Source organism: Arachis ipaensis, chromosome B6, assembly GCF_059453495.1.
Source record: "Arachis ipaensis isolate K30076 ecotype BB chromosome B6, ASM5945349v1, whole genome shotgun sequence".
In the NCBI taxonomy this organism is placed as follows: Eukaryota; Viridiplantae; Streptophyta; class Magnoliopsida; order Fabales; family Fabaceae; genus Arachis; species Arachis ipaensis.
In genome coordinates, this window is record NC_142441.1 from 52,005,948 (window position 1) to 52,018,475 (window position 12,528).

Below are 12,528 nucleotides of genomic sequence, written 5' to 3' on the forward strand. Positions count from 1 at the left end.
AATTTCACTTCAATGTTAGCTTGACTAAACTAATCACCCACTAAAGTCGCTTGATCCATCAATCCCTGTGGGATCGACCTCACTCTAAGTGAGTTTTACTACTTGATGCGACCCGGTATACTTGCCGGTGAGTTTTTGGTGTTGGAATTCCGGTTCCAACACATCAATTTACTCATGCATTTTCTTTCCACAACACAAACATATGCATCCTTTATTTAGCTTTTTGTTTCATATGCTATTATATACAAGATTTTCTTCTTCTTCTTCTTCTTCTTCTTCTTTTTTTGCAAGATCAAAATTTTCTTTTTTTTTGTCAACAATAAGAGATGCTTATGACTTGAACAATGAATGCATGAGTATTACCCTATTTTCCAAATTTTCTCAATCAGTACCACATGTAACTTCATCACCAATGTTTCCCATCAATTTTCCCCCACACTTGAGTAACACACACTACTCCACCCAAGCTAATCAAAGAGTAATCCAAGGACATCAATAATTTTTTGCTTTAGGGAGAATAATGTGCTTAGAATCAGAACAAAAGGGGATTTAAAGGCTCAAAAAGGGTTTATAAAGGTGAATGCAAGGGTTGGCCATATAGGTTGGTGAGTTCAATATCAAAAATGGCGTCAATCATACAAAATGCATCCTAACAACAAATATGGGACATATAAATTCATGCAAATCTAAGATCACAATAAAAAGGAGTATAATCACACAGGAAAAAACTTTATGGTTGGAAATGTACAACCATCTATTAGAGCTCAAATCTCACAAGGTATATTGTTCTAGCTCTTTTTCTATGTTCTATGAAAAGAATACTCCAAGCAAGTTGAAAAAAATAACAATTTTCAATTCAATCAATGGCACGCCCTAAGAGAAATTTCATGAAAATTTATTGTTGTTTCACCAAACTTATTCACTCTAACATGCAACATGCAAATATTTACTATCATAAAACCATAAGCACTTAAAGAAATATATACAAACAAACTAAGCGAAGTTGCAAAAATTGAAGAAAAAGAAGCTAAAAAGAAAACTAAAAAGGTATTGCAAAGTGTCCAAGAAAAGAATTTTACCCCCCTCAAAGTTGTCGAACCTCCCCCACACTTAATTGATGCATGGTCCTCTGTGCACTAACTCAATCTGGGGTGTGAAGAACTCTGGGGCTCCACTTCAGCTGGTGGGCACCGGGGGCTCTGGGTTGCTATATAAACACATAAATAACAATTGAGGAAGAAGTAAGATGTGTGTGGTGTGATAAATGGCAATGTGTGTATTCTAAGTGTGCACGGTTTAGAACACACACATTGGCCGGGTGAAAACGGCAACCACATAATCAAAAGAAATAGCATGGTCCTCATTTAAGTAGCCTAGGTTGCAAGTAAAGCATAAGTAAAACTTAAGGCACAAGCAACCCTAGGTAACCACAGAAGTGAATTGAATATAGGAGGTTTTGGATATTGAAATTGTGTGAGTGAAAGCGCAAATTGATATAGAAGCACAATAACCAATAACCAATCCAATAATGAATGGAAAACTCCTTATTCATCATGAAACATAAAGAAATAGTCATATGGTAAAGATACTTGTTACAAAAAGTGACAAGCTTGATAAGAATCAAGTTGAGTCACTCAAACAAATACAAAGCATTAACAAGGAACAAGTACCAGTCATGTGATGAAGTTAATATAAATATCATGATGAACAAGTAATTTCAACTCAATTCACTCAATTCAATGCACTTACATAATTTGTCCTAGTGGTACAATCAAAACATGAGTATTCAAACCCACTAGGTACTAGTAAATTAAGGCAAGGTATAAGTGCATTGATATAAATTTCAAACAAGAAGCAACCCAATCAACATCAAACACACTTGCAATTTATTCAATTAACAAATAACTAAACCAAACCACATATAATTACTAAAATGAAAAATAAGATGCAATGAAAACTAAGTAAAACAAGTAGAAAATAAGGTAAAAGGGAGAGAAGAGAGGGATGGAGCGGGCGGAAAGTGCGTTAGGGCTTAATGAAAACTGCAAACAAAAATTGCCCAAAACAGCACCTGTGCGTATAAACAGGCATGTGTGCGTACGCACACAAGGTGAAACAGGGGGAGGTGTGCGCTCGCACAAGGTGTGCGAGTGCTCCGAACAGAGAGGAAATTTAGAAGTGTGTGCACACACAAGCCTGTGCGTACGCACAGAACACTCTTTTCTTTTTTTTTAGAAGGGATCACGTGTGCGTGCGCACACAGGTCCGTGCGCACGCACAAGTACGAAAATGGATGGGGTTCATATGCACAAGGTGTGCTAGTGCTCCCAACAGAGGGAGTATAAGGGAGTGTGCGTACGCACAGCTGGGTGCAGTCGCACAGGACGCGATTTTTAGTTGTTGGGTGTGCGTACGACAAGTGTGTGCACATGCACATGTCCTGTTTTTCCCAAAAATATATCTTCTAAATCTAAGGTACCAAGCCTTATCTCAACCAAAATTCAACCCCAAAACATTCAAAACATCAAAAAATCATGATCCATACACAAATTAACTTAACAAATCTCAAAATTAAACTAATTCTAGGCTAGCTAGGACAAATAAAAATCCAATAAACTAAGACTATAAACAAAGAGAAAGGGTAAGAAAGATGTCACCATGGTGGGGTGTCTCCCACCTAGTACTTTGGTTTATAGTCCTTAAGTTGGACTCTTTGAGGAGACTCTTGCTAGGGTGGTTTATGTTTCCACTCCTCCTTAAATCTCCATCCAAGCTTGGTCTTTAAAGGTCCTCCGGGATCCCATGTCCTAGTTTCCCATTCTCGCTCTTGTTGATCTCTATGCTCCAAGCTGGATGGACAAGCTCTCAATTTACCCTTGTAGCACCCCGACATTCTCCGAAAATCACCCAATAGTGCTTCACACCATGCTTGAACTCCAAGTCATGAATGGATTTTCTTGGAGAACCTTGGATTTGCTTGGCAACCAACACCCTTTCCTCCACCATGTACCAATCTAAGAAAGATCTTGAGTTGGTAATCCGTCTCCAGGATGCCATATTGGTGGGGGCCAATAAAGCTCATAGGTGAAATTGCCACCCACACAATGTGCTCTTGGACCGGAGTTCCTTCCTCACCAACTTCCTCTTCCCAATCACTCATGTTATAATAAGGAGGTTGCGAGAAGTCTACCTCCATGTCTCTCTCAAAGTCAATTGGAAGAGCCTCATTAGGATCATTAAGGGGTTTGATCAAGGAGGACAAAAAATAATCAATGATGGAATCCTCATCTTGATCAATCTCCCTCAATTCTCCCTTTCTCTCCTCTAATTCTAATACTCTACTTTCTCCTTCTTGTTGCATGTCATGCTCTAACCCTTCTTCTTCCCCTTGTGGCTCTATGCTCTCCTCTTCACTATAATCTTTAGTTGAGCCTCCACATTCCTCAAGAGGAATGCCTTGATCGGATGAGCATGAGAGGACAATACAGTTCACTGCCTCGGCTATGGTACCCATAAGTTGCCCTTGTGTTCCTCGGAATCCTTCTTGCTCTTGGAGAAAAACTTGCAGGTCTAGATGGTCTTGGACCAAGGGTGGGAAACCTTCACATTGTGGTGAAAAAGGGGTTTCATTGTTTGGGAAGAAGGTTGTATATGTGGGAGATAGTTCATGTTGATGGGTAACTTGAGGTGGTACGTAAGGAGGTAGATGGTTGTATTGGTGTGGTATTGGAAAATGTGGTGATTGAGGATTATGTTGGGGATATGGGTCATAGGTATATGGTGGTGGAGGTGTATAATCACTGTGAAACCCACCATATCATTGATTTAGGTATGCATATTGGGGAGGGTTTGGTTTATTGTAGTATAGAGGAGGTTGCTCCTTCCAAAATTGGTGTTCCAATCCCATGATGCAATCCAAATTTGAAGTTATCAATCCCTACAAAATGATCACAACCAAACTCCAAACCAAGAGGGTGATAACTCATAGAGAAAATTAAAAATAAAAACAAAAGACATCAATTAAAAAAAGAAACAAAATCCTAATTAATAGCAAAACAACCCAAACAACCAAAAAGTATCTATTCATACTATTGACATATTAACAACAACCAAAACTATAGCATTCATGGCGCTGGCTCCCCGGTAACGGCGCCAAAAACTTGATAGAGAGAACTACGATGGTTCAGAAATTTAGCAAAACAATTTCTTAGTTGATAGAATAGTCCAAACCAACAAATAATCCTCCCAATCAAAGTTTAATTTTTCCAATTAAAATAACCGAGAGTAATAAAACCTCGGGTCGTTCTCCCTAGGAATTAATGCCGACGAGTGCACACAATTTTGGTTGCAAGAACAAAGGTTGTTTTTCAATAATGAAGTAAACAAATAAAGATATAAAAGAACGAAACAAAATTGCAATTAACAAAGTAATGAAGGGATAAAAGAACTATGTATGTAATATGGACAAGTAAGACTCAAAATTGATGGAAAAGTGGTTCAAAGCATAAATGAAACCTTGACTTTGGATGAGTTATGGAATTCCTTCATTGCCATAACCACAACTATGATAATTATGATGGATTAATCTCACTAAGTCAACCCTTAACATCGAAGAGTAAGTCAAGAGAGCATAATTGTTATTAATCCACAAATCCTAGCTAACTTACTAATTACCTTAGTAAGAAGCTAGCGTTAGTGGAAACAATAACAGCTAACAACCCAAGAATTATCACTAAATGTTGGACATTATGACTCTAGTAATCCATATGCTCACTTCCCCCAAGCCAAGGGGTGGAAATTTACCCCATAACTAAAATTGGCATTTCATCAAACACATAGAGGGCATAACCATAAAACATGGTAAAATTGGAAAAATGATAAAAGCCATGAACCACAAATGATCAAAATCAACAAAAGTAACTCAATAAGCATATAAAAACCATCAAAAATCAAATTCATTAACCAAAACTCAAAATTGAAAAAAATATATATATATTGACAAGAGAAATTAAAATAGGAGCAAGTGTAGAACAAGTAATGTGATAAAATGGGAAATGAAGGAAATACTTATAATGAGAAAGCAAAATCCAAGACCAAAATTGAACTATAAAATGCTACATCAAAACCTAATTAAAACCCTAAGAGAATTTTGTATACTACACTACTCCTACTCCTACTATGTGTTTCTAATCTAAGATTGAGCTTCCTAAGCTAATTTAAGCTAATGCCTTCATATGTAATGTTGCCCCCTTCATATAGCATCCAAAATCAGCCTTAAGGCCTTTAGAAATGGGCCAGGAAACCTTCAAAATCGTGAGCCACGTGACTTAGTCACGCGCTGGTACCTATGCGTACGCGCAGATATGTGCATACGCACACATGCTGAAATTTTCTCTTGTGCATACGCACAGGGTGTTGTGCATAAGCGCACATGACTATGTGCTTCTCCTTTGTTTTCTTCATGTTTTCTCCCTTTGTTCATGCTTCCTTCCACTTTTTCCTTGCCAAACTTGCCTATTGGACCTAAAGTCACTCAAAAAACATGTCATGGCATCGAATGGCATAAAAGTGGGCTTAAAATCACTAATTTAAGCACAAAAATGCATGTTTTCACATTTAGGTCCAAATTGGGGAGATAGCACAAAAGTATGCTATTTTGGTGAATAAGTGTGAGTTTATGTAATGAAATCCATTCAAACCAAGCCAAAATATATCATCAAATATGGACTCACCAATTCTCCCACAGTTAAAAAATAGCATGTCCTCATGCTAAACCAAAGAAAGAGAATGATCAAAGGGGTAACAACTTATTAAATGCAACTATCTATATGCATGCATGTAAAACCCAGTTAATTAATGGCTAATTAACCCATAAACGAGAATTTATTCTAGAAAGCCAAAATATGATAGAGGAGATTGAGACTAGAATTTTGGTACCAATTTTGTAGAAATCGGACCAAGATTGGACCGAACGGGCTAAACCGGACCAACCGAACACATAGTGGGCCCTTGGCCCAACTAAACTAATCCCTAAAACACTAATTTCAGCACTCTCTCTCCTCACTTATCACTCAAAAACGCTGAAATGGGGCAAAATGGGGGAAGAACACTCTCTCTAAGTTCTAACCCTTGGTTGATCTTCAAACCACCATAACTTTTGATCTAGAGCTCTGATTGCCGTACTGTTTACGGCCATGCGTTCACCACGGAGAGTTCTACAAAACTCATACAATCAATCTTGAGGTAATTGGTGCGCAGAAATTGTGACGGTTTCATTCCTTGGTAACGGCGCCAAAAACTTAATACGCACGTTCATAATCTTAGTTCTTTGTCACAACTTCGCACAACTAACCAGCAAGTGCACTGGGTCATCCAAGTAATAAACCTTACGTGAGTAAGGGTCGATCCCATGGAGATTGTCAACTTGAAGTAAGCTATGGTCACCTTGTAAATCTCAGTCAGGCGGATTCAATTGATTATGGAGATTTAGTAATTAAAAGATAAATAAAATATAAAATAAAGATAGTGATACTTATGTAATTCATTGGTGAAATTTTCAGATAAGCGTATAGAGATGCGTTCGTTCCTCTTGAACCTCTGCTTTCCTATTGTCTTCATCCAATCATTCATACTCCTTTCTATGGCAAGCTGTATGTTAGGCATCACCGTTGTCAATGGCTACATCCTGTCCTCTCAGTGAAAATGGTCCAATGCGCTGTCATTGCATGGCTAATCATCTGTCGGTTCTCGATCATACTAGAATAGGATCTATTGATTCTTTTGCGTCTATCACTATGCCCAGCACTCGCGAGTTTGAAGCTCTTCGCAGCCATCGCTTCCCAGATCCTACTCGGAATACCACAGACAAGGTTTAGACTTTCCGGATCTCAAGAATGGTCGTCCATGGATTCTAACTTATACCACAAAGATTCTGATTAAGGAATCCCAGAGATACTCATTCAATCTAAGGTAGAACGGAAGTGGTTGTCAGGCACGCGTTCATAGGTTGGGAATGATGATGACTACCACGATCATCACATTCATATTGAAGTGCGAATGGATATCTTAGAATCAGAATAAGCTTGAATTGAATAGAAAAACAATAGTACTTTGTATTAATTCATGAGGAACAGCAGAGCTCCACACCTTAATCTATGGTGTGTAGAAACTCTACCGTTGAAAATACATAAGTGATAATGGAGTTCATTGGTCTCGGCCCCAGAGGGGAACCGGAGTCACCAAAACCTTTGAATACAATAATAAAAAGTCCTATTTATACTAAACTAGTTACTAGGGTTTACAGAAATGAGTAAATGATGCAGAATTCCACTTCCGGGGCCCACTTGGTGTGTTCTTGGGCTGAGCATTGAGCTTTACACGTGTAGAGGCTTCTCTTGGAGTTGAACGCCAGTTTGTAACCTGTTTCTGGCATTTAACTCCACTTTGCAACCTGTTTCTGGCGTTTAACTCTAGAATACAGCATGGAGCTGGCGTTGAACGCCAGTTTGCGTCATCTAAACTCGGGCAAAGTATGGACTATTATAAATTGCTGGAAAGCCCTGTATGTCTACTTTCCAAAGCAATTGAGAGCGTGCCATTTGGAGGTCTTTAGCTCTAGAAAATCCACTTTGAGTGTAGGGAGGTCAGAATCCAACAGCATCTGCAGTCCTTCTTCAACCTCTGAATCTGATTTTTGCTCAAGTCCCTCAATTTCAGCCAGAAAATACCTGAAATCATAGAAAAATACACAAAATCATAGTAAAGTCCAGAAATGTGATTTTTTATTAAAAACTAATAAAAATATATTAAAAAGTAACTAAATCATACTAAAAACTATGTAAAAACAATGCCAAAAAGCGTATAAATTATTCGCTCATCACAACACCAAACTTAAATTGTTGCTTGTCCCCAACCAACTAAAAATCAAATAGGATAAAAAGAAGAGAATATACTATAAAATTCCAAAATATCAATGAAACTTAGTTCCAATCAGATGAGCGAGACTTGTAGCTTTTTGCCTCTTGAATAGTTGGCATCTCACTTTATCCATTGAAGTTCAGAATGATTGGCATCTATAGGAACTCAAAGTTCAGATAGTGTTATTGATTCTCCTAGTTCAGTATGTTGATTCTTGAACACAGCTACTTTATGAGTCTTGGCCATGGCCCTAAGCACTTTGTTTTCCAGTATTACCACCGGATACATAAATGCCACAGACACATAACTGGGTGAACCTTTTCAGATTGTGACTCAGCTTTGCTAAAGTCCCCAATTAGAGGTGTTCAGGGTTCTTAAGAACACTCTTTTTTTGCTTTGGACCTTGACTTTAACCGCTCAGTCTCAAGTTTTCACTTGACACCTTCACGCCACAAGCACATGGTTAGGGACAGCTTGGTTTAGCCGCTTAGGCCAGGATTTTATTCCTTTAGGCCCTCCTATCCACTGATGCTCAGAGCCTTGGATCTTTTTTATTTACCCTTGCCTTTTGGTTTTAAGGGCTATTGGCTTTTTGCTCTTGCCTTTTGGTTTAAAGAGCTTTTGGCTTTTTCTGCTTGCTTTTTCTTTTTCTTTCTTTTTTTCGCTATTTTTTTTTCTTTTCTTTTTTTTTTCTGCAAGCTTTTGTATTCACTGCTTTTTCTTGCTTCAAGAATTATTTTTATGATTTTTCAGATTATCAAATAACATTTCTCCTTTTTTCTTATTCTTCAAGAGCCAACATATTTAACATTCATAAACAACAATATCAAAAGACATATGCACTGTTCAAGCAATTATTCAGAAAACAAAAAAATATTGTCACCACATCAAAATAATTAAACTAGTTTCAAGGATGAATTCGAAACCATGTACTTCTTGTTCTTTTCTAATTAAAACATTTTTCATTTAAGAGAGGTGATGGATTTATAGGACATTCATAGCTTTAAGACATAGACACTTAAACACTAATGATCATATAATAAAGGCACAAACATCAATAAAACATAAGGCTCAAAAATTGAAAAATAGTAAAATAAATAGACAGGGAAATTAAAGAATGAGTCCACCTTAGTGAGGGTGGCATCTTCCTCTTCTTGAAGAACCAATGGTGCTTTTGAGCTCCTCTATGTCTCTTCCTTGCCTTTGTTGCTCCTCCCTCATAGCTCTTTGATCTTCTCTTATTTCATGAAGGATGATGGAGTGCTCTTGATGCTCCACCCTTAGTTGTCCCATATTGGAACTTAATTCTCCTAGGGAGGTGTTGATTTGCTCCCAATAGTTTTGTAGAGGAAAGTGCATCCCTTGAGGCATCTCAGGGATTTCATGGTGGGAAATTTTCTCATGCTCTTGCTGAGGTCCATGATCTCTTATTTGCTCCATCCTTTTCTTAGTGATGGGCTTATCCTCTTCAATGAGGATGTCTCCTTCCATGTCAATTCCAGCCAAATTGCAGAGGTGGCATATGAGGTGAGGAAAGGCTAACCTTGCCCAAGTGGAGGACTTGTCAGCCACCTTGTAGAGTTCTTGAGGTATAATCTATTGAACTTCCACCTCCTCTGCAATCATGATACAATGGATCATGATGGCTCGGTCTATAGTAACTTCAGATCGGTTACTAGTAGGAATGATTGAGTGTTGAATAAACTCTAACCATCCCCTAGCCACTGGTTTGAGGTCATGCCTTCTTAGTTGAACCGGCTTGCCTCATGAGTCAATTTTCCATTGAGCTCCATCCTCACATATGTCTATGAGGACTTGGTCCAACCTTTGATCAAAGTTGACCCTTCTTGTGTAGGGGCGTGCGTTCTCTTCCATCATTGGCAAGTTGAACGCTAGCCTTACATTTTCCGGACTGAAATCTAAGTATTTCCCCCGAACCATGGTGAGCCAATGCTTTGGATTCGGGTTCACACTTTGATCATGGTTTCTAGTGATCCATGCATTTGCATAGAACTCTTGAACCATTAGGATCTCGACTTATTGAATGGGGTTGGTGAGAGCTTCCCAACCTCTTCTTTGGATCTCAAGTCGGATCTCCGGATACTCATTCTTTTTGAGCTTGAAAGGAACCTCAGGGATCACTTTTTTCTTGGCCACAACTTCATAGAAGTGGTCTTGATGGACCTTTGAGATGAATCTCTCCATCTCCCATGACTCAGAGGTGGAAGCAATTGCCTTCCCTTTCCTCTTTCTAGAGGTTTCTCTGGCCTTAGGTGCCATATATGGTTATGGAAAAACAAAAAGCTATGCTTTTACCATACCAAACTTAAAATGTTTGCTCGTCCCCGAGCAAAAGAAGATAGAAAGTAGTAGAAGAAGAAGAAAATGGATGAGATGGGGGAAGAAGATGTATTCAGCCAAGGAGAAGAAGAGAGGGTTGTGTTGTGTGAAAATAAAGAAGGAGTGAGGGGTTTATGTAGGAGTGAGGGGGGGTGTAGGGTTCGGCCATTAGGGCTGGGTTTGGGAGGGAAATCAGTTTTAATTTTGAAGGTAGATGGGGTTTTTGGGGAAGAGAGTATGGATGTGAGTGGTGAAGACGTGATGGGAAAGAGTGATTGAGGTGATTGGTGAAGGGTATTTGGGGAAGAGAGTTATGAAAAGGTGTGAAGAGGAGAGAAGAAAAAGTGGGGATCCTGTGGGGTCCACAGATCCTGAGGGGATCCTGTGGGGTCCACAGATCAAGTGGGGTCAAGGACTTAACATCCCTGCTCCAATTAGGCGTGTAAAATGCCTTTGCTGTGCAATCCTGGCATTTAACGCCAGACTGCCGCTTGTTTCTGGCGTTAAATGCCCAAATGTAGCTTGTTTCTGGCATTTAACGCCAGGCAGATGCTTGTTTCTGGCGTTTAAATGCCAGACTGCTCTCCTCCAGGTTGTGTTATTTTCAATGCTGTTTTTCATTCTGTTTTTGATTTTTCAGTAGTTTCTGTGACTTTACTTGATCATCAACCTAATAAAACACGAAATAACAAAAAGAAAATAAAATAGATATGATTAAATAACATTGGGTTGCCTCCCAACAAGCGCTTCTTTAATGTCAATAGCTTGACAGTGAGCTCTCCTGGAGCCTCACAGATAATCAGAGCAAGGTTGGAACCTCCCAACACCAAACTTAGAGTTTGAATGTGGGGGTTCAATACCAAACTTAGTGTTTGGTTGTGGCCTCACAACACCAAACTTAGAGTTTGACTGTAGGGACTTTGGTTGACTCTGCAGTGAGAGAAGCTTTTCATGCTTCCTCTCCATGGTTACAGAGGGAGATCCTTGAGTTTTAAACACAAGGTTGTCCTCATTCATTTGAAGGACCAACTCTCCTCTGTCCACATCAATCACAGCTCTTGCTGTGGCTAGGAAGGGTCTTCCAAGGATGATAGATTTATCCTCTTCCTTCCCAGTGTCTAGGATTATGAAATCAGCAGGGATGTAAAGGCCTTCAACCTTTACTAACACGTCCCCTACTTGTCCATAAGCCTGTTTTCTTGAGTTGTCTGCCATCTCTAATGAGATTCTAGCAGCTTGCACCTCAAAGATCCCTAGTTTCTCCATTACAGAGAGTGACATTAAGTTTATTCCTGACCTCAGGTCACACAGAGCCTTCTCAAAGGTCATAGTGCATATGGTACAGGGTATTAAGAATTTGCCAGGATCTTGTTTTTTTTTGAGGTAATTTCTACCTATCCAATGCATTCAGTTTGTTGGTGAGCAAGGGAGGTTCATCTTCCCAAGTCTCATTACCAAATAATTTGGCATTCAACTTCATGATTACACCAAGGTATTTAGTAACTTGCTCTTCAGTAATGTCTTCATCCTCTTTAGAGGATGAATACTCATCCGAGCTCATGAAGGGCAGAAGGAGCTCACTGAAATTCCTTTGGTTCCTCAAAGGGATACTCCTTATTGGTTGCTGGACATCCCAGGAGGTCTTCCTCACTAGGATTCACGTCCTCCTCCTCCCTTGTAGGTTCGGCCATGATGGTCAAATCAATGGCCTTGCACTCTCTCTTTGGATTTTTTTCTGTATTGCTTGGGAGAGTACGAGGAGGAGTTTCAGTGACCCTTTTACTCAGCTGGCCCACTTGTGCCTCCGTATTTCTAATGGAGGACCTTGTTTCATTCATGAAACTTACAGTGGCCTTAGATAGATCAGAGACTATATTTGCTAAGCTAGATGGATTCTGCTCAGAATTCTCTGTCTGTTGCTGAGTGGATGATGGAAAAGGCTTGCTATTGCTAAACCTGTTTCTTCCACCATTATTAAAGCCTTGTTGAGGCTTTTGTTGATCCTTCCATGAGAAATTTAGATGATTTCTCCATGAGGGATTATAGGTGTTTCCATAGGGTTCACCCATGTAATTCACCTCTGCTATTGTAGGGTTTTCAGGATCATAAGCTTCCTCTTCAGAAGATGCCTCTTTAGTACTGTTGGATGATTCCTTCAATCCATTCAGACTCTGAGAGATCATATTGACTTACTGAGTCAATATTTTATTCTGAGCCAATATGGCATTCAGAGTATCAATTTCAAGAACTCCCTTCCTCTGAGGCGTCCCA